Raw genomic sequence first — 21,884 nt, 5'->3', positions numbered from 1 at the left:
CCCTGCCAACATGAAGCAAAGGGAGGTGATTCAAGAGAAGAGGAGGGGTGGAAACAGGTCCCATCCCGACCTACCTTGGTTGCCCAGGTGTCCTTGCATATAATAGGTTTGAGGCTCTGGAACCTGAGATAGGCAAGTGAGGATGCAGTGGCAGGTCTATCCTTGAGGTTGTCTATGGTGAGGTGACTGACTCCATGCTTCCTGTCTCTACCAAGGAAGACAGAGGGTGATTTGCAGCAACTCCCTGCTGAGAGAAATGGAAGTCTCTATATGTCAGCCCAATCCTACCCACACCCACCCTTGTCTTCTACGAAACATCCTGGACTAATTCATCCTTTTTATTGTTATCCTGTATTGATAGTTCAGGCTGGCAACCTTGAAGTTGCTGAGAGAAGCCTGAGGTCTATCAAAAAGGATTGCAGGGGACTGGAGTGGTTATTGGATGGAGTAGGCATACAGGTTGTATTTTTCTCTAACTATTCTATTATATTCTAACTATTCTAACTATTCCCCTGTGTCAGAGAATAATACTGAAAGGAGCAGGAAAACTCACCTCTTAAATACATGGCTGGGAGGCTCATGCAAATGCAAGGATTTTTATGTATTTTATTCTTTGTTTACCGTGGTACAGTTGACTTGAGACCTGGCCTGATAGCTGTGGATAGGACTCACCTGTCTCAAAGGTGGAAATAGGTCCTAGCCCAGCATCTGGCAGGGCCCTCATTGAGAGGGCTTTAAACTAGGTATGAAGGGGAAAGGGGATAAAACTAGGCCTGCCAGGGATGAACCTGGGGCAACAATGATGGGATTGGTGTTGAGGCAAAGGGCTCAGCTGAAGTGCATCTACACCAATGCACATAGCATGGGCAACAGACAGGAGGAGCTGGAGGCCATTGTGTGGCAGGCAACTGTGACTTAGTTGCTGTTACAGAAATGTGGCGGGATTGATCCCATGACTGCAGTGCTGCAATGGATGCCTACAAGCTCTTCAAAATGGGCAGGCATGGAAGGAGGAGTGGTAGCATGGCTATGTTAAAGAGTGCTTTGATGTTGGTGAGCTTAGGGCTGGAAATGACAAGGTTGAGTCTCTATGGATAAGGATCAGAGGCAGGGCCAACAAGGCAGGTGACCTGGTGGGGGTCTGTTATAGACTACCTAACCAGGATGAAGAGATGGATGAGGCATTCTATGAACAGCTGGCAGAAGATGTGCAATTGACAGCCCTTGTTCACATGGGGGACTTCAGCTTCCCTGATATATGTTGGAAACAGTTCAGCACAGAATAAATAATCAAGGAGGTTTCTAAAGTGTATGATGGAAGATTTTCCTGATGTGGCTGGTGAGAGAGACTACCAGGGGAAGTGCTCCTCTGCTTTTCACAGAGAAGGACTGTTGGGAGGTATGAAGGTTGGAACTGTCTTGGACAGTGTGACCATTAAATGGTGGAGTTTCCAATTCATGATAATGTCAGGAGTTGGGGCAGTAAAACTGCTCCCTTGGACTTCTGAAGGGTGGGCTTTGAACCATTCAGGACACTGACAGGGAGGGTCCTTTGGGATTCAGCCCTGAAGGGTAAAGGGGCCCAGGAAGGCTGGCTGTTCCTACTGAAGGAAGTCTTAAAGGCATGGGAACAGACTGTTCCCCCTGTGCCACAAGATGAGCTGACAGGGAAGAAAACTGGTGTGGATGAACAGGGAGCTTTTCCTGAGGCTCTAGGAAAGGTTATGGAGCAGATAATCTTGAAGGAGATCTCATGATATATGTGGGACATCTGGAGGGTCTGGTCTAGCACACATGGATTCATGAAAGGCAGGTCCTGCTTGACCAACTTGATCTACAAATCTTATATGTAGCAGCTGAAGGAGCTGGGATTGGGGTTGTTCAGTCTCTCCCTGAGCATCCTCTTCTCTACAACTATCTGAAGGGAGGTTGTGGTGAGGCAGTAGTCAACCTCTTCTTTTATGTAGTTAGAGATAGGATGAGAGGAAATGGCCACAAGTTGCAGCAAGGAAATTCAAGTTGGATATTAGGAAATAGTTCTCTGAGAGAGTGGTCAAGCACTGGAATGGGCTGCCCAGGGAGATGGTGGAGTTACCAACCCTGGAGGTGTTCAAGAAATGTTTAGATGTTGTTTTGAGGGACATAGTTTATTGGGAAATACTGGTGATAGGTGAGCAGCTGGACTGCATGATCTTAGATGTCTTTTCCAACCTTGGTGATTCTATGATTCCAACAACAAAAGTCATTTGCCATCTTGATTTGATGTTAGAATAAGCATCTGTATTAGTTTCTCACTATTTTCATATGTGTCATACAGACATAATAGTGGCACAAGTTGTGTATTTTTAAAGCAAGGATTTGCAAGTTGGGAAGTTGCAGCTTAGCAAAATATACTGGTTTTCTAATATCAGTCTTTGTGGTGTAATTGACACAATACATGCTGTAAATGAAGATCTCCACGGATTTCAACCTTCTTTCCCCATCATACAATGACTGAATTGTTAGTTTTCAAGAACACTTTAGCAGTATTCTGACAGTTCTAAATGTTCTGTGTTAGAGCAAAAGGTTTCCTTCTGCTCAAGCTCATCTGTTCTGGAAACTGGATTGAGAACAGCACTTTAGGGAAAAAATACCTTAATGATCTCTATGCACTCTAAAAGTCTTTCTCCAGTCCTCACTGGAGATGCTGTAAAAGCTTAGCCAAAAATGTATATATAGCATGAACCCTGTTGAAAATTTTTGAAGTCATAGGTTTCTGCATACAAAAGACAAAATGAAATCATCCAAAATAAGCTGGGCTTACTGAAGCTGTGCTGTTAATTCTACAGACAAAACTGTAGTGCTCCCTATCAGATGAATATATGTTACACTCTGTGTTAATCAGTGCACAGCTAAATTCAGTTAAGAAGGCAACGCATGGGCATGAGAGGAGTTGAGCTGAGGTATTTGAGATGGTCAAATGACTGTAACTCTTACTTTCTGAGATGTAGGCTGTTTTATGAATATGCCATGTGTAGAATTGGTATAATGTGAAGTCATCAGATACAATCACCAAAAGCAGACCGAGACATTTTGTGCAGTTTCTCACATCTTTCTAGATTTTTCTCTTTTGATTACTTGGTTTACATTTAGTAAACAATTCCATGGCATGTTAATCAGTTCAAAAGGAGAAAAATGTCTTTGGTTTTGATTCAGAGATTATATACAAATACATTAAATAACTACAGAGTATATTTATGTTATCAGATGATTATTGTACATACAGATGGATGAGAATTTAAAGGTCTGTTTTCCAGAAGAACTAAGAATCTTGGTTTTTCTTCTTAAAAATTTCCACGAAAACAGGAAAAAAAAAATCTAATCATAAAATTATCTGCTAGAAGATTGTGAAACAAGAAAAACAATGAAAGATGTTTAAGGTGTGTTCACCTAGAATTGGAGTGCTAAAATATTCATTTCAATATTTATATGCAAGGTCTCTTTGTTTGTTATTGAACAGAGACTGCTTACTGACTTCAATTATTTAATGTTTATATTAATAAAAACCGTACAGTGTTCTATGCACATTTCAGCTATTGTCCATAATAATCCTACTGTCACTATACTTGAAATTAAAGCAAATATTATGTTCCACATCTTGTTATCAGCAAAATGGAAACAAATGAAGTCAAAATTTATTATTTTAATTGAAATCCCAGAAGCGTAATCAACAGTTATTGGTAGTTTAGATTTGATTTTCACAGAAACAATAGTAGGGAGTACTATTATGGGGGGGAGGGGTAGGGGAAGGAAAAAAAACAAACCCAAAACAACACCATAATAATACAGTTAAATACTGCAGTAAATAATGCAATTAAGTGCTCACTCCCTAATAATTATTCAGTTCCTTGACAGTCTTTTGCTACTGCCAGGAACAGGGAATATGGAGGGTCACTGCAGCAAACCATCGGTGTCCTTTTTCCCTGAAGTAGTCTGATGCTGTTGCTTTCTTCCTCCTTTATCAGAACACACAAAATTTTGAGGCATTTGTTTGTTATCACAGCCCAATACATTTTTACCTCTTTGTTCTCAAACGTGCAATATGTTTTAGTTACCTTGATACTTTGTTCTATTATCCCCAAAAAGTTTTGTCCAGAGTTGGGTTTCTTCCTCTATTGGTGAGTCATTTGCAGCCTCAGGGTCTCCACTTCCAGCCCTCACTTCTTCTTTTGCCATCCCAGGTACTCCTCCATGCTGTGCTGCTGCTTCTTGTGGCAAAATCTGTGTTCCTTTACATTTTATTCTGTTGAGGTCATAAACCACAGTACAAAGAATAACTGTTAGTTCTGTCTATATAATAACTACGTGAGTAACATACAAAAATAGCTGTATATAAAGAAAGATAAGAATACCTACCTGGTCACTGACAAATTAGTGTTACAGCTAAACCAAGCGACCCAGGTGGGTAATGATAAGCCTCAGGCAAAAGAAATCTGATATCTCTGAGATCTTCCAAACTCAATACAAAATCTGTCCCCTGCTAATACTGATGACAATACTGAACTATAGGGCTATATGTATATATATCTGTTTTGTGAAAGGACAAATCTGAACAATGCTGCTACTGGTCAAATTTTATTTTGATTAGATATCTGCACCTTATTTAATTGTGCAACTGCCTTATTTGTTGTCAGTGGAAATGCTGACACAAACTGAATTATGCATGTTTCTAATCAGTATAAATTATTAAACTTCCAGTCAGTTATGTCAAGAAGGTCCTCTTTATTATAAAAGCAATTCTTTCACACTGTTTTGCAGTTGGCCCATATGGCAGCAATAGGTAGTGCTTGGGGAAAATAAAATTTTCAATGTTATGTCATACTTAATGAATTTTACATAAAACCTTGATGAGGAAATGTTACCTGGACTCAGTCTCTCTTCCTGTTCTTTTTTAAAAAATGTTGTAATTTGCTATTAATATTGCTCATTAGATTGGTCTTGTAACAGCCAGTTCATTAAAGCACATTTGCAGTTTTTCCTGATTATAAGCATCTCAAAAAGGAGGCAAAACTCAGATACCTGGCTTTTTTTATAAAACAGAAAATTTTAAAGTTTTAACATTTAAAAAAATTGGTATGATTTCATAGGAAAGAACTAGGCTTAGAAAAAGCTCATCGATCTTTTCCTAAAGAACTGCTTCTCACTCACTGCTAGGTCTGGTATCAGTCAGATCTTGGCTTTCTAGCCACAGACTGTGGCTAGGACTGTGTTTCTCTTTTTCTGCTTGAGGGGTCCTTATGGACATGCTACTTTTAACTGTTTTTTAGACTGAAGAAGCTTTAGATTCTCATGGGGCACTGCTTGTGCTGATCCCACATTGGTCTCTATTCCTCTATATGGGAGAAGCAGTCTTCCCCAGAGATTCCCTTTAGTCAGTGCTCTTTCACTAGAGGCTTTCAAACTAACAAGTGCTAACAGCTCTAGAACTGTGCTTTAAAACATTCCTTACAAGTTCATTCAAATGCAGTTAGTACTGTGACAGGGCTAGCGTAACCCCACTGACACAAGTAAGGTGTGGGTTGATTCTATAAAGTGCTTAAGGGTCTGCTGAAATATATACAAATTGCAAAAAAAAAGTTTTGACTGCCAAGAACAAGATAAAGGGAACTCCTAACAATTTGCAATACACGCAAATTCAATTTATCACTGATGAAAAGATATCTACACTTTAGGTAGAGTTATGTGGAGGTTTGTTTTTATACATCTAGTTTTGGAGGACAGCATTTAGGTCTTAATTTAGTTATAATACTACAGAGATGGAAAGTAAACAATGGATGTGATGCTTTGATTTTTATTTAGGCATTTAATGTGCTGCGTCATGAAACTTTGTTTGCAAAATCATTTTCAATTGACTTGCCTATGAATGTTTTAATGTTTATTGCAGACCTTTGGAGGTGGGCAGGAGAATTATTATAGCTTGATTAATTAGCTTCTGATTAGACAAATATGATGCTTGAAAATATATTGTAAATATGTATTCAATCAATTTAAAGGAGAAAGAAATCAATTTATTTTTTTTTTGCATTGCAATTTTTTTCTCTTAAGCAACTTAAACTTTTCATTTGTTAATGACAGCATTTATATTCATGTTCATCAATGGTTTATGGGCTGGTTTGGCAAGGTTCTGTGACTAGTGGGGTAGAGGAACCCACAGATCTGCACCCCAGAAAAAAGGAAAAAGATGGAGAGAGAGATGGGCCTAAAGACAAAACAGTGGCAATGATCTGAGGAGAAACAAACTAATTTTCTAAATAAGATATTGGAATGCAAGATAGCACACTATAATATGCTACAATATAATTAGAATTCAAATAAATTAAATGAGAGAGGGTGTCTGAAAGCTGAAGGCCTTACTCTAATGTCATGACAAGATGGCACCTGCAACAGAGATGAGCCAGACAATTGAAAGAGTGTAAGTTCAAGTGACCTATGAGTGGCTTTTTTCTTTTAGTCTGAGTGGAAATGGTAACAGAACATTGCACAGTCCTCTGGGGTATGTAGCTGTTCTTCTCTTCTGGGACAGGTTCCTGAAACTAGAGCATTAACTCTTTAACTCCCAGTGCACTACATGATGTTATGATGCGGAACACCAATAACCAAAAATCATAAAACCATGACCATATTTTACCTCCAGTCCTGTGTTTCACAGATTGGCTTTATGAAGTCTTCCTTATACTAATTAAGATTTTATGCAAAATGTTAGTCTTCACAATGTAATAAAGAAAGCAAAGGGTAATTTTTGAATTTGGTAGATGGTAGTAAAGGAAGCTTAAGAGATCCAAACTAACTACTTTGAGAAATTATATAGAAGCTTGCTGAGTGATCAAATTGGTGTGAAAAGGAAATGATGGGAGAAATTTATCACTGACTAAGGTTTAAATACTAGATGAAAAATAAAAGTAACATGGCCTTGCACCTAAGTTTCTTCAAGGGAAATGTGTAGATCTTCATGTCCTCTAACAGAGCTAAGTCATCCATCATGTTCAAAAGGAAAACACAATTGATGTGATTTGCTACATATGGCTAGAAACCATCAGGAATTTGAACAAAGAAATAGATGCTGAGGTAAGCAATACCAGATTTACTCAGGAAAAATTAGTACAATTTATTTCAAACTAAATTCTGCTCCAACAGAAATGCCTATGATTTCATATTACAAACCAGTATGGTTTTGCTCTGATCTTATATGAGTTGCATTTTTAAAATGGATTTGGTATGTATATTTGCTGTTGATTATTCTGAGGTAATTTTCTATTTGTTGTTTTTTTCCTGCAAGTGTGTTTTTTTTTTTTGTTTGATCAGTGTTTTTTGAATTTTAAGTATAACTGCTTGTCTCTTTATAGAAGATATATCACGAACTGTTATGACAGAAAGATTACAGAATGCATTTTTGCAATGCTTAATCATCATTCTCATTCAGACGGTAGAATAAACACGTTTACCATTATGTAGAATAGTAAAGGGGAGTCATATTTAAATGAGCCAAAGAAAACATTATTTTCATCGAGTGTTTGTATTATTCTTTACCAATATGGTCTTAGCGTATAGGATGGCCTGAGTAAGTGATGTTAAAAGGTGAAAGGGTGCTGAGAGGAAACTGTAGAGCTATCCAGAATGATAGGAATCTTAGGCATTGCCTTTAATAAACTGCCTTATCAAATCTTGCTGCTCCTTGACAGAAATCAGTTTGTTTGATCGGCAAATGCATTATGGAATCATGTACAGAAATGTAATACAAGACCAAATATTCAGTTGGACAATCAAGGGATAGCATGACCTGGTGTGAAACAGGAAATATTTCTGCATCTTCTAGTTCCTTTTTTTTCCATCTCTTCTGTTCTTGTGTTTAGTCTTTATGCACAAGTTCTTTACTTTCACCAATATGCTCTCACCGGAAAGCATATTATTACACAAATGAGGAATAGCACTAAGCCAAAAGCTTGAATTCTTTTTTTGATTAATTTTTTGTTTTTTATATATTTTTTGTCTTTTTTTGTTTTTTGGTATGTAGTTCTTTTTAGTTACCAATAGAATGAACAGTCCTTGATTGGCTTCTTTATCATTTGCACTTTTAGTCAAATGTTGTTCCCCTTCAAGTGAGGGGAAAAACAATGGGTAATTTTAAAAAGATCAAGATTGAGGCTGTAGGCATTGATCAAAATTAATTCTATTCTCTTTATACTTTTCCATTCTCTGCGGTTTTTAAAAATACTTTCTTGTTTGCACTAACAAGGACTAGTAGTGAAAAATCCAGTAGTGAAACTGGAAACAGTATCAAGTTTAAGAGCTCTGAGAGACTTTAGTCTTGTGTTTTCTTATGTCAAAGTATCGTGTCAAGTTGGCCATCCTGTCAAGCTGGCACTGGAACTGTTCATTATTATTGTGTATGGAGGTATGAAAAAAATACAATGATAAGTACAATAGGTAAAGTGAGTGTTCAGGAAGTTATTAAGATGGGTGGGTAGTAACAGAATGGTAGCCTCAGTTATGGTTGTTTATGTACACCATAGGAAAGGCTCCTCTACAAGCAATGTCTAGAACCATCAATATACTAACATCCCTAAATGTAGCAATTAGAAGTAAACTCACGTTATATGCCAATATTTGTCTTCAAACACAATGGCAGATATCTTAGGTACTTTAAAGGATGATTAACTGGATCTGAACAACAAAAATAAACTTGTTGGGAAAGAAATAAGAATAAGAATCGAATATTGAAAAAAAAATTCAACTTGAAAAAATTTGCATTTAATTAAGGCTTCACTCATTCATCTTGACACAGACTTCTATGTGAAGATGTGTGCATAGAGTGAGTACATTTGCACATGTATACATATTTAAAAAAATAGTAAAAGCCAGTATTTGTGCTAAAAGCGTTCTGATCTTGATGCTGCTTTTGTGAGTAGGTTTTTAATTCTATTTTTTTTTTTTCTTTCATCATTGCTGTTGTGTTTTTGGCAGTCATATTTAAAGCAGCAAAAAAAAAAAAAAAAAAGGATTCAGGAATATGCTTGGGTGCTTGGGGACCTTTTGTATCAGTGGAAGCATTTGAGATCCTTAAAAAATGCTTTGAATTGGCTTGATGTTGATAATGTATAATCTTTATTGCATACAGAAGCTTGAAAATGAGAACTGCACTGAACCATGGCAGGCTGTGTTTTTATTTTTGGTTCGTTTATCTTAACTGAATGCAAAGACTCTCACAGGACTTGAAAGCTAAAGTACTGATTCAAAAAACTTTAAAAATGTGTAGATGTAGCTGGCTATGCTACCTAGGTTGCCTTTTTCTGTATTATTTTACAATATTCTGTATTAAGTAGAACATAATAGTCTCTTGCTCCTGTGTGTTTTGGTAGTGCAATACTAAGTGTCAAAGAATGACTGTGCCACAGTGAAGCCACTGTTGTGGTTTTGTTTGTGTGTATGTGAGGTGGGAGTGAGCCAAGGGCTTACTTCAGCAATCGTGCTATTAAAGCTGGTGTTGCTATTAATTAGCTGTACCATCCTGTTTGCACTTACTGTCTTATATGCGAAAGTAACATTGGTATACACATTGCTGGACTAGATGTGTATCCATTAAATTAGCTAACACATTTTGTCTAGGCATGATATAAAACTTCAAATATTCATTGTCTATCGTGAAGAGATCAGCAGAGGTTATGAAAAGTAGAAAAATCCATCTCAGCGGGACAGTCTGATATTTTAAGAGATTAATGTTGCAACTCAAATTTATTAACGTGTTTAAAGTTTGGTTTTAAAGACTAGACAAAAGTTGTGGATGGAGATGATGGATGTAGGTGTAGACTAGGACAACACTGTGTTTGTAGGCACTATTTTTCTTTAGTTCCAGCTGGTGGCTTTTTAAACCTCCATTGGCTTCAGCGTGTCAGCTTTACTAAGTAGCTACTCTATAGTATAGCCTAATACCATTCTGTTTGCTTTGTTGAATAAACTCAGTTTATTCTTCTGTTTAATAAACATTTATATATTTTTATTATTGGAACTGTACCCTTCTGTTAAATTTCTTCTCAAGCCATTTCGCATTTTAGAGATTATACTAGTGTTTCCTCTCTTTGTGACACATAATTACCTGTATACCCATCTTTCTCTTTAGGTAGGAGCTCAACTTAGAATTTCATTTCCCAAGTTTAAATGTGGTTTACTGTTTTCTAATTTTCTTTCTGCAATATATATTTTTTTTCCCCCATGGTATCATAATTCAGCTTCTGTAGCAAGCTTGTGCCTGCTTGAACATAAGTCCATAGCTAAGAAAAGAAAACTAAGGAGGAGCTGTAAGAGGCACTGTTGCAGTATTGCCTCAAAGTTTGCTGAAGATGGACAAGTCCTGAGCAAGGGGTCCACAAGTCCTGAGCAACTTGTGGGAAGAGGCTGCAGCTTGTGAGCACACAAGAGTTGTCAGGAGAAAGAAGGGTAAGGTGAGGAAAGTCTACTGGGCCTCACCTCCCAAAGCTGCATCCTCCATAGAGAATATGTATCATGTGGATGCCACAAAGTTAGAACCTCACTTAAGATGTAATTTATTGCAAGCTTATCATGTCTAAACTTTGACTGCATTGCAGAGGAATTGGTAGCAGAAAACAGTTATTTTTTCCTTTTCTAGGATGTAGATAATGTATAAGAAGCAGTACTTATTTTCAAGTTTCCAAGTAGCACAGTTCTCATCTTTATTCAAAACTGCCTTGAGGCTGAAAAATGCTAACCTAATCATAGTTTTTATCATGGTAGGGATCATTTATGGGCACAAATAATACCATAAAAAGTAAAGCAAAGAAAAACAAATATAGGTCTTTGAGGAGCTAAAATTTGTGATGGAAAATGAAAACACAACATTTAGAGGTGGCACATTTGGATCTGATGAATAACATAATGTTGAAAATTCTGTGCCTTATAAAACAGCAGTGTTGTTTTGTGGTCAACAGCCTTCAACAAAATGAAGAGAAATGAAGGCGCAAACTTAGCATATGTATTCAAGGAACATCAAGTACATGTTTCAGAAGAGTAAAGGACAAAAAAGATTAACATAATACTGTCAGAATAAACTGTTTTGGAAGAAATACACAGAATCTCAATTTATATCCTGCTTTTTACTAATGCAGGACTGGATTAGAAAATGAAAAAAAACCAGAATTTTCCAGTAAAGGAATTCTAAATTATATCTTTCAAATTAGAATGCCTTTGTTTCTTAAGAGGAACAAAGCAAGACTCAGAATGGGTGGAATTGTACTCTTCTGAATATATGAGATTTTTTTTCCTCTGATTTTGAGAGAATTATGATTTCAATGTCTCCCAGATAGACTGCACAATAATCTTGCCTAGATGAGAGGATTTTAAATAGAAATCCTCACTGATGCTACCAAAGCTTTTGCTGTACAGATGGGAACCACTGAATCACCTGGCCATTATACTCTCTTGCACAGGATTTAACAAGATTGAACGGAATTTAAAAATACAGGATAAGAAGCATATAACTGTTTTGATAAAAAGAGATTAACAAGAGAGAAGGTTGACAGAGGCATTCAAAACAGCAGCTTGTAAAGTGTTCTCATAGAATAAGGAATGACTGATCCAACTGGAAAATATCAAGTTAAACTCAGTAAATTAAATGGTGTTTTTACATCTGCAGCTTTAGAGGTGAAACATCCTTAAATTATTAGATGTATAATTATTGTATTATCAGATTAAAACATGATTAAGTATTTTCATAGGGAAAGTAGTTTTGGGGAAAAACAAAAAGACAAAAAACAAAACAAAACACCCCAAACCTGTAGGTATCTAAGAACAGTTCTCCTAGGTAAGGATGTGGAGAAAATTGTTTTTGTGGTTTTTTTTTGTTTGTTTGTTTTTTGTTGGTTTTTTTTGTTTGTTTTTTTATTTAATGATTTCTCTGTTACACAATATCAAATATGCTGAGAAGGACCAGGAAAATATATGATGTTGCTGTAGCCAAGAGTCTGTAAATCTGGTATTTGTAATATCTGATAAAATTTTGTATTAATTTGCATCAACTCTAAAAATTAATTTGCTTAAGGATATTAGCAAATGTAAAGCAAGTTATGTAATCAAAGGATTGGAAGTGTTCTCGTATAAAATTAAATTTTCCAGCTTCTTTTTTGAGTTAGGTCCCAGCTAGCTGTACTAGAAACCAGAAAGATACAAAATGTATCACTCTTAAATAAACTTGACACCACAAAAGGTTCATATTTCATGAAGAATTATTAATAAGCAAAGATTTTGGTCTACTCATAGCTAAAAGATGAGTCTCCACCAGAGAGTTATGATATCACAGGCAAATTTGTGGTTTGAAAAGAACTGTTTCTTATATGAGCAAGATGGGCCTGTTCAGAAAGCTGCATTGTCATCTTAGTGTTGTTAGTTTACTTACTTAACTAGCTTTGTTGACCTCCTGCTCTCCACTCCTTTGAGACTTTCTTTTGTTACCTTTCTCAGACCCTTGCTTTTTCACTGTTGCTACCATAGGGACTAACGTGAGGAAGGAGAGTCTGTTTTCCGTTAATTTGATCTCTGGGTAATACAAAGCAGCAGAACTTAGATCACAGGGACAATACCTCAGCTTGCTTAACTACAAAACACCAGTCTAGCAAACACAACGGAGATGAGCAATTCAAAACAGTACAGCACACAGTGCAGTGATTACATGTACTTCTTCTAGTTGCTCTAGTGTTTTAGTAGTTTGTTTCTCCTCTTTCTAATTTTCCATCTAAAGTAGATGAAAAATAAAACATACTTGCATTCAAGTATTTGGTGGATCCTTGATAACTGCTAGACCTGCCTGACAGTCTTTTCATTAAATCAGTAATACCTTAGAAATATCTGCTATTGTTGAAGAATATGAGTGAGATTAGATTTCTACTTTCTCCCTTTTTTTTTTTTCTTTTTTTTTTTTTTTGTGAAAGAGTGCTGATCAGCTTACACAGGCACTTCATTCTCAATGCAGACTCAAGCCTCCTTAAATGTTTTTGGATATCTCCAGAGTAGTAACACAATGTAACCATGTCATAAGCCATCACTACCAGTAGGGATGTCCACAGTAATGGTCACTGCAGATCAGTTTGAGTGCTGCCTTGCATTTTTCTCTAATAATTTTTGATACTGATTATAGACCAAGTTTTTGTGATGTTCACAGTTTTGATACCTCCTTATGGGTTAATACAATTCTTGTTTTTTAGTAGTTTTAGTAATAATCACTTGATATAAATTCTTTTGGGTTAAGTAAATATCTATTTCAGCATGATTTCTACCATGTGGCTTACTGACCTTAATGGAAATAACTGTAATTGCTTTTAAGAAATCAAATATTCCACTTACTGATGTTCCACTAAAAAATGTTCACTATCCTTTAGAATATATATTTCCAGGAGTGTTCCCATGAATTTACTTTTTAGAAGAAAAAGTGAACAAAAACTCAGTGATGCTGATAACTAGTGTAGTTGGATGGAAGATTTTGCCATGATAACAGCATTTAAAGCTCCTGGAGAAACATAGGATACCGTCTACTTGGAGTTTCATTAACTCAAAACTCTTTATAAAAGGGTTCAAGAAGAACCTGAGGAAGTAAAAGTAGGACAGGTATAACTGACGTTTGTATTGAGAGTGGGGAAAAGAAATAAAATACATGGTTACCAAGTAAAGACTATTCAACTAAAACAATTCTATCCGTGATTGCTCATTGGTATTCTGAAAATGCATTGCTTTCAATATGTGTTGTGTTTATTAAAACTTGATTATATATATATAAATATAAACATTATATATATATAATAATTTATATATATAGTTTGTTACCAGGACACCATCAAAGTCCATAGTGTTTTTATAGGACTGTTTTGAAATAGCTGGGAGAGAAATAGAGCAAAAACTTCCTTAATTCTTCAGTTAGCCACAGCTCACAAAATCAGAGGAATTAGTCATGTTCTGCAAGGAAAGAGTATGCGATTAGATGATTCATTTTAAGTATATATCAAGTTATAAAAAGGAAACAACCTCAGTTTTTCATCTGGAATAAAAAAGGGTTAGGTTTGGATAGGGAATTAAGCCTGAAATTCCCACATTTCTCAAGAGTACTTCTCTCAAGTTTCTGATCTGAATTGCTTAGTGGCATTCTGCAGCCCTACATAAGGCTTTTTCATGCACGCTGCTCACATTCTGAGTCACAAGAGGAAGGGAGGAAAACAACATAGAGTGAATATTCACTGCTTTACAGATTGCTCCACGAGTTAATTTTTTTTCAGTACCTCAGGTTGTGCTTCTACATTTATTATGTATGACACTGCATATGACAGACATATAGTTTCTTCTCTGTTTAGTATTTGATGAAAAATGCACAAAAGATAATGGAAAACTCAGTTTTGAAACCAAAAGCACAGCAGATAATGCTAGCAAGAAGTTTTGAGCTATATTGTCATGGTTTTATGACTTTTCATTATCGGTATTCCACATCATAACATCATGTAGTGTACTGGGATTTAAAGAGTTAATACTCCAGTTCCAGGCAATTCTCCAAAGAACAACCCCTGTATCCCCTTTCTGGAGACACAGATTTGCAAATCCCTCTGACCTGCTAGTCACAGAACCGGGACAAACCAGCCCGTAAGTCATTTGACATATATGAAGCTATACAGAATATGATAAGGTGCTCCAGAATACAGCTAAACATTCATATTGAGGGTTTTCTAATTATTTTACAATTATCTGATCGAAACACTGTTGAAAGAGCTCAAGTAGAACAAGGATGGTTATTAGTCTCGATGCTTAAAATTAGGTACCTAAATCTTGAGTTAGACTCTAAGGAATCTGAAAGCTACCTGCTGTTTGCATTAACATAATGCTAAAGTACAAATGGAGATGCTGAGAATTGGATTTCTACAAATCACCATGTTTCCTTGCTTTTGAGTCCCTCAGAAACAGCAACACAAAAAATAACCTCCATTTTATTCTGAAAACAAACCTTTGCTCTTCACTGAAAATGACAAAGATTTTCCTTCCTGGGCTACATCAGATTCTATCAGGAATATAAGATGATAGTGACTCATAGAAGGAGATGGGATTGGTTGCTGCAGAAGTAACTGCAGATTTGTGCAGACCAAACATCTTGAGCAAGTGGGTTGGTGTCAGACCATACACAAAGCTGTAGTATGTCAGACCAAACATTGATTAGTGTGCAGGCATGCAAAGATAACAAGTGACTCCAGAGGAGGAATAGTATAATTACTAAAATAGGTAAAATTTAACTTTTGCAAAGAGCTTTGCAATAGTATCTGTGTAGCCTACTACAGAAACTGGAAGAATGGCCCTAATCAGATCTTTACATCAGATTTTGTCTGTGTGTCAGTGTGGAATGAGAATGAGCTGCTGTTCTCGCTATACTACGATTTGGAAATTTTTTTAAATTTTTTTTTTTTTTAAAGTTCTTAAAAAAAACAATCAGCAGATAGTTGTAGTTTGTTAAAAATATAAACTAATTAGTTGCACATTAAAATAGCAGTTCCAAGTTAGATATGATTTTATTGATATAATAGGCAGCTAAGAAATGCCTCAGTTTATTTAGCTCTAAGTAGCTATTGTATCAAGAACAGTCTTGCTGGTGCATGTGTCAGTACCTGTCATCAAAGTCCTGGGAGAAATAATTTCATTTCTCAATCTTTTCTTCTTAAGAGACAAGACAGCCAAAATCAGAGGTGATTACTAAGGCTGGAATTTTATTGTGAAAATAATTGTTGATGTTAAGTATGAGACAAAAATGATATCCTTCTCATGAAATGAAATAGTAGTGATTAAATCATCTGACTAACAGGGAACTCTCTCTGGGAAAATCTGGAGAGCACTTTGCTTTCCTTTATCCTACACAGCTGCTCTAATTGCTATATTTGAGTCTATCTCTAATTGTAATGGCCAGGTCTACTAATTAAGTTTACCTGTTTCACAGTAGCTGTGCTGTTTTATGAGTGTACGTAAAGTTCTTTAAAACTGTGGTAGTCAAGAGCACCTTGACTAACTGTGATATTAGTAAGTGAATGACTATCTGTAGTTCCAAGTGCATTGCTAATTCATGTTTTTCTTTGTGACTTTAAAAATAGAAACTGTGGTATTAATTATGATAACCAAACAGATTCTGGCCAATATTTACTTTGACTCTAGTGAGGAGCAGAGAAGAAACAGAACAAAACAAGCTAACAAAAAAAAACAAGAACAATTTTTTTTAGGAAAAATCACCAGCGTAAGTTCAAATGACAGCTAAGTCGCCACTCTTAGGATTTTAGCTGAAGTTTTCTAGTACATGGCAACTTCGGTAGCTACTGTGACTCTAACCCATTATGTAACAGAGAACATAAACAATGTATTCAATGATATATGTTGAAGTTTTCAAGCTTTCTAAAGAACAGGGTTTGAATACATTAAGTAGTTTCAGTCAGCTCTCACTTTGCTGGTTAATACTGCAAAAATATGTATTCAAATAAGAGCAATTGTGGATGAACCATAAAGCTAAGTCTTGTTGCAGATTCTAATTTATTGATACAAAACCAAATATGACAAACTGTTCATGTATACTGTGGATTGAATGCCTTTCTGACTACTTGGAAGTAAGTTAATATGTGTAGGCAATGAAACAGCATGAAGTCATACTTACATAGATGTTATTTTTTTGTTTGAAAGAATCTCATATAATTTCTTGCTAAAACTTCAGCAAAGGAAAACTTGTGGGTAATCATAAGTACAGAAATGTAGAAATCAAGTTAACTGGAAGGTTATGATAGGATTGTTTCAATTTGGAATCTATATGAGAAGCTCAAGAAAGTAATCTGATTAAAAAAGTGAAATTGGAACAAAATGTGGATTTATTGTGCAAAAAGTCTGCTATTTGGAGGTTTCAAAGTATAAAGTCTACTAAAAAGATCAGAGAATCATAGAATTGCTCAGGTTGGAAATGACCTTAAAGATCATCAAGTTCAACCACAAGTCCATCAGCACACCAAGGGCCCTTTCCATCAGGCAGCTTTCCAGTCACTCGTCCCCAAACCTGTAGGGTTGCCTGTGGTTGTTGTGACCAAATTGCAGGGCCCGACACTTGGCCCTGTTGAAACTCATGCCGTTAACCTTGGCCCATCAATCCAGTTTTTCCAGGTCCCTGTGTAGTGCCTTTCTTCCCTCTGACAGATCAACACTCCCTCCCAACTTGGTGTTGTCTGCAAAGTAATTGAGGGTGCACTTAAAGCCCTTGTCAAGCTCATCAATAAAGATGTTGAATCATATGAATCATTTTGATTCAACAACAAAAACAACAACAACAACAAAAAACAGAAACTAACAAAACAAAACTCCTACAATATGGTTTAGTTGCTTTAAAGTGTGTTTAATATTTATGTGATGTGTTAAAGCATTATTATAAGAGCTTTTACTTATATACAAAAACTTTTATAACTGTGAAACTTAATATTTCCATGCTAACAAAACTATACTTTCTAAAGTAAAGGGTGCCTTAATGGAAATATTTTGGTTTCCTTCAACAGTCTAGAAAACTTACAATTGTTCTGATTGTTTTTAACTAGATTACTAGAGGGAAGTAAATACTGGGAACTCTGGAAATATTACTATTGCTGTTGTTATTCTTATGTAAGGGGGAAGTCAAACTGTGCATCATTTGATGGGCTTGATGCTAAGAGGAAGATATTGCTTTAAGTTCTGTTACCAGAATATACCTTGTGAGGGATTTAAATTTCACCAGAGTTATTTCCTTAGTAGGGACAGACCTCATTATGATCAAGTTCAGAGATTACCTGAGATTTACCCTTTGTGTATGTGTGGGTACAAGCCATGTCTATCAAATCAAATTTTTCTGGTGTCACTGGTGATCTTTCTTATGGTATTCTATCTGATTTGAGATTCAAGACATCTAGGACCAGCCTTAACTCCTTAGATGGATTTGCCCATCCTGCAACAATTCTTAAAGCACCACTGTAAGGTGTTAAATGCAAGAAACAGCTAAAGTTCTGCTGGCTGAGTTAGCCCAGATCTGCTGGTTAGGTGGAGAGACTATAGAAGAACAGTATGTATGGTTCTAAAATTTTCTTCCATTTTTTACTCATTTTCACCATTTCTGACATCCCTCAGCCCATATTCAGTTTTTCAGTGTCAAACTGCCTTTGAAGTTCTTTTGACTGTTCTGATTCTTCAGTATGTCCTTAAATTACCCTGCAATTATGAAAGGTATCACAAAACATGATTAATTTCAAGTCTGCTTTGAGAGCTAAATTATAGTGTCATTTTAGATCCATTTCTCTTGGCATGTGCGTGACCTAAAAAAAAAAAACAAAACAAAACAACAAAATAACAAACCACAAATCCAGTTCTAAATAAATGACAGCCACACTGAGGAAAACAGGGAAACAAGATGAGCATTCAAAATAATGCAAATGCTTCTGTCATCTTTTGTAACTGTTTCATTCCTAAACTGAGTTCTTTTTTTCTTCTCCCTTATAAGCATTTTTAAAATTAAGTTTGGTAGGTAAGAATGGAACAATGTTTAGCCTGCTAACAAATACTGCTGTCAAGAAATGCTCATACATTGAGTTCCAACCAAACAAGTGAACAAAATCTGTAAGATAGAATCAGTTGGAAAAAATCAACCACAGCCTATTTCAGCAGGAATTTGACATAATTATTTCAAAGACAGCACAGAGAAGCAGTATAAACTGAAGAATGCTTCATGATGGGTTGTTTTTGTAATGCTATGTAAGAATTCATCTGTGAAAAGTAGGCTGTATAAGTTGATTTGCTGACAATTTACTCTGTGCAGGCTGGTTACTGGTATGTTAAGAATAACTGTTGAATGTAAAATTGTATAGTGAATAATGACAAGTTGTGAGTTGTGTTGTAGTCTTATATGGGGTTTAACTCCAAAGAATTGTTTCAAATGGATAATGAATGAGAGACTTGAAAGGAAGACTTCAAGACTAGTATAAAATTATAAGCAGGTTAGTCATACCTTATGGTGAGGTTTACTGAACAGTTTACTGAACTGTTTTATGATAACTCTCAGCTTTTCAAGTAATACTGTACTATTGAAAATAAATTCTGATTTCAACAGGATAGTATGTCATATGTCATTGGTCTAGAACTAGCATCTGTCTCCAGAAAAGTCATCTACATGGAGCTCGGAGACAATGAATTATAGAAATAAGAATAATTCAACTTAGGAAACAGACATAGATCGTGACAAATGTGTAGAGATGTCAGGATTATTACCACAGAGCTCCATAAGCATAAATTCAGAATTAAAAATAACTAAATAGGTGGGAAAACCAACTTTAAGAATAAATAAGAGTAATCCAAAAACTTCATTATTCTTTAGAAAACCTAATCATTATGAAATGAATTCCTCACTATGATTTCCAGTGATTTTTTTTTTAATGTAAAAGGAGAAATCAGTCTTCTAGATAAATATAATGTGATATGTTTAGTTCAGAACATGTGTAAATACTCAAAATTCAATGATATGGCAAATTATCAAATGTAGAGTATTAGTTCTTTAATTCTCTTAATGAATACTTTCAGCTGTGAAGATTTCAAGATCAGTGCTAAGATGCCTTTCCTATTTGGCTTTTATTGAGCTCTCTGTTTGACATAATGAGGACCACTTGGAAGAGAAAAATGTTAGAATTAATATTCTTTGTTAAATTTGCTAGCAGAAGAACTAGTTCCTTCTTTCTTAGAGTGCAATACTAAGATTCCCCAATAGATGCCCTAAGAGATCTCTTATAAACATCACTGAAAAGTACTGAAACTAAGTATCTTCAGCTTGCTCTGAATTTGTTTAAAAGAATCTGTTATTTTCTATGAAATGATATTAGAGATTTCAGATTCCAGAACACTGAAATTATTTGATTACAAATGAAAAAGGCTGGATGGTAAGAAATTAAATATGTTTCTTCATTTCTTACTTATTTTTCAATAATATTTCCTAATGTGCATATGAATTCTGTAGTGAATTACCTTGTTGCTGTTTAATCAGTTGCTTATTTATATTCACGAGAGGAGAATGGAAATAACGTCATCTTGTCAGAATCATTATCATTGCAAAGTTGTTATGTATTTAAATGAATCTATAGCATTTACTTAATTAGAAATAATGGAGAAATTTACATATCAAATACATAGGCTTCCCCCTCTCCCTCCCACTTCTCAATTTTACATCTGTTTTCTTGTGAATTACCTTGATACATTTCAAAGATAGGTACATTGTGATTACTAGAATATTGCACATTCCCTTTTTTTAAATAATTGAGTCCCTTTGTGAGAACAGGCTTTGAGAGGATGTGGGGTAACCTTAATGTGCCTTGATGATTTTTCATGCCATGTGGGCTATCTCCTGTGCCAGATGGTTGGCACAACCTCTCTCCAAGCCACAAGCAAGCTAATTTTCTTCTGTGCCATTTGCCAGTGTCTGCCATTCTGGTGTTCATGATGCCCTGCTGTTACAGAAGCACCAAGCCAGATCTAGCACACTTTATGATTCTTTTTGATCAGCAGTGTTTTTAGTGCATGTGTTATCATTTCTCAAATTCATTAAAAGTTTAAACAGACACTACGTGTATTAGACCAGCAGAAGATAAGAAAAAGATGCTTGTTTCCAAAGTTCTTGCTGTACATGTGTGTGAAAGAGAGTGACATTGGGATGCTAATTCATGCCATTCCACATCAGAGCAGGCTGAGAGTTCTCTTGCTGTCATTTACTTCAAGCTAATCAATGGCCTTCACTAGTAACAGCTGCCACTGAAAGGACAGCTGTCTTCTAGTAAAAATAAAATAAAAGGAATAATATTTGAAAAAGAAATATAAATTAAACTATGTGTGTAGCCAGGTTATTTTCAGTCTTGTGTTCTACTCTGTCAGCTTAGCTGGGACAACAAATTAATTGATCCTTGGCAATATCAGATTTCAGTAGCTTGGATTGTTTGCTAATTTGATAATGCAAATCATGTGATCCTTTTTCTCCCTTTGAATGCTTAAAGATATACCAAATAGAATGTTGTTGCACAGGTGGTGGGTGGTACAAAGGTATGGGGAAGTCACTGGTATAATTTAAAGAGTGAGTAACACTGAAGCTCTCTTAGATTTCCTATTTTCTCTTTCTTTCTTTCTTTCTTTCTTTCTTTCTTTCTTTCTTTCTTTCTTTCTTTCTTTCTTTCTTTCTTTCTTTCTTTCTTTCTTTCTTTCTTTCTTTCTTTCTTTCTTTCTTTCTTTCTTCCTTTCTTCCTTTCTTCCTTTCTTCCTTTCTTCCTTTCTTCCTTTCTTCCTTTCTTCCTTTCTTCCTTTCTTCCTTTCTTCCTTTCTTCCTTTCTTCCTTTCTTCCTTTCTTCCTTTCTTCCTTTCTTCCTTTCTTCCTTTCTTTCTTTCTTTCTTCTTTTTTTTCTTTTCTTTACAGATTGCTAATACAAAAATCCAAGCACATTAAAATCATTTTTAATAGCTTTGGAAGTGATAGCACTATAAAAGCCAGGAGGAAAGAAATATCCACTTCTGAAACTATGTGTTTACTTTCTAATTCTGTATTCATTTCACATTCAAAGCTGTTTAGAAAGTAAATAATTCTGGAGAAATGGTTACCTGTGGCAGAAAAGCAGATCCAAATTATTCAGACTAAGAAAGCCACTGTTGTTCTAAATTCAGTGGATAAGGAATAGGCTTTAAATTATAAGAGCAAATGTTTTGGACAAATACTGAATAGCTCACTAAACAACTATTATTTGCAGTGACTTCCCTTAATATATTGAGACTTTGATCTTCTCCTTGTCTTGCATACATACACT

Source organism: Coturnix japonica, chromosome 4 (assembly GCF_054131305.1).
Source record: "Coturnix japonica strain WE chromosome 4, WE-NBRP24, whole genome shotgun sequence".
NCBI classification, from domain to species: Eukaryota; Metazoa; Chordata; class Aves; order Galliformes; family Phasianidae; genus Coturnix; species Coturnix japonica.
This window is presented reverse-complemented; position numbering follows the sequence as displayed.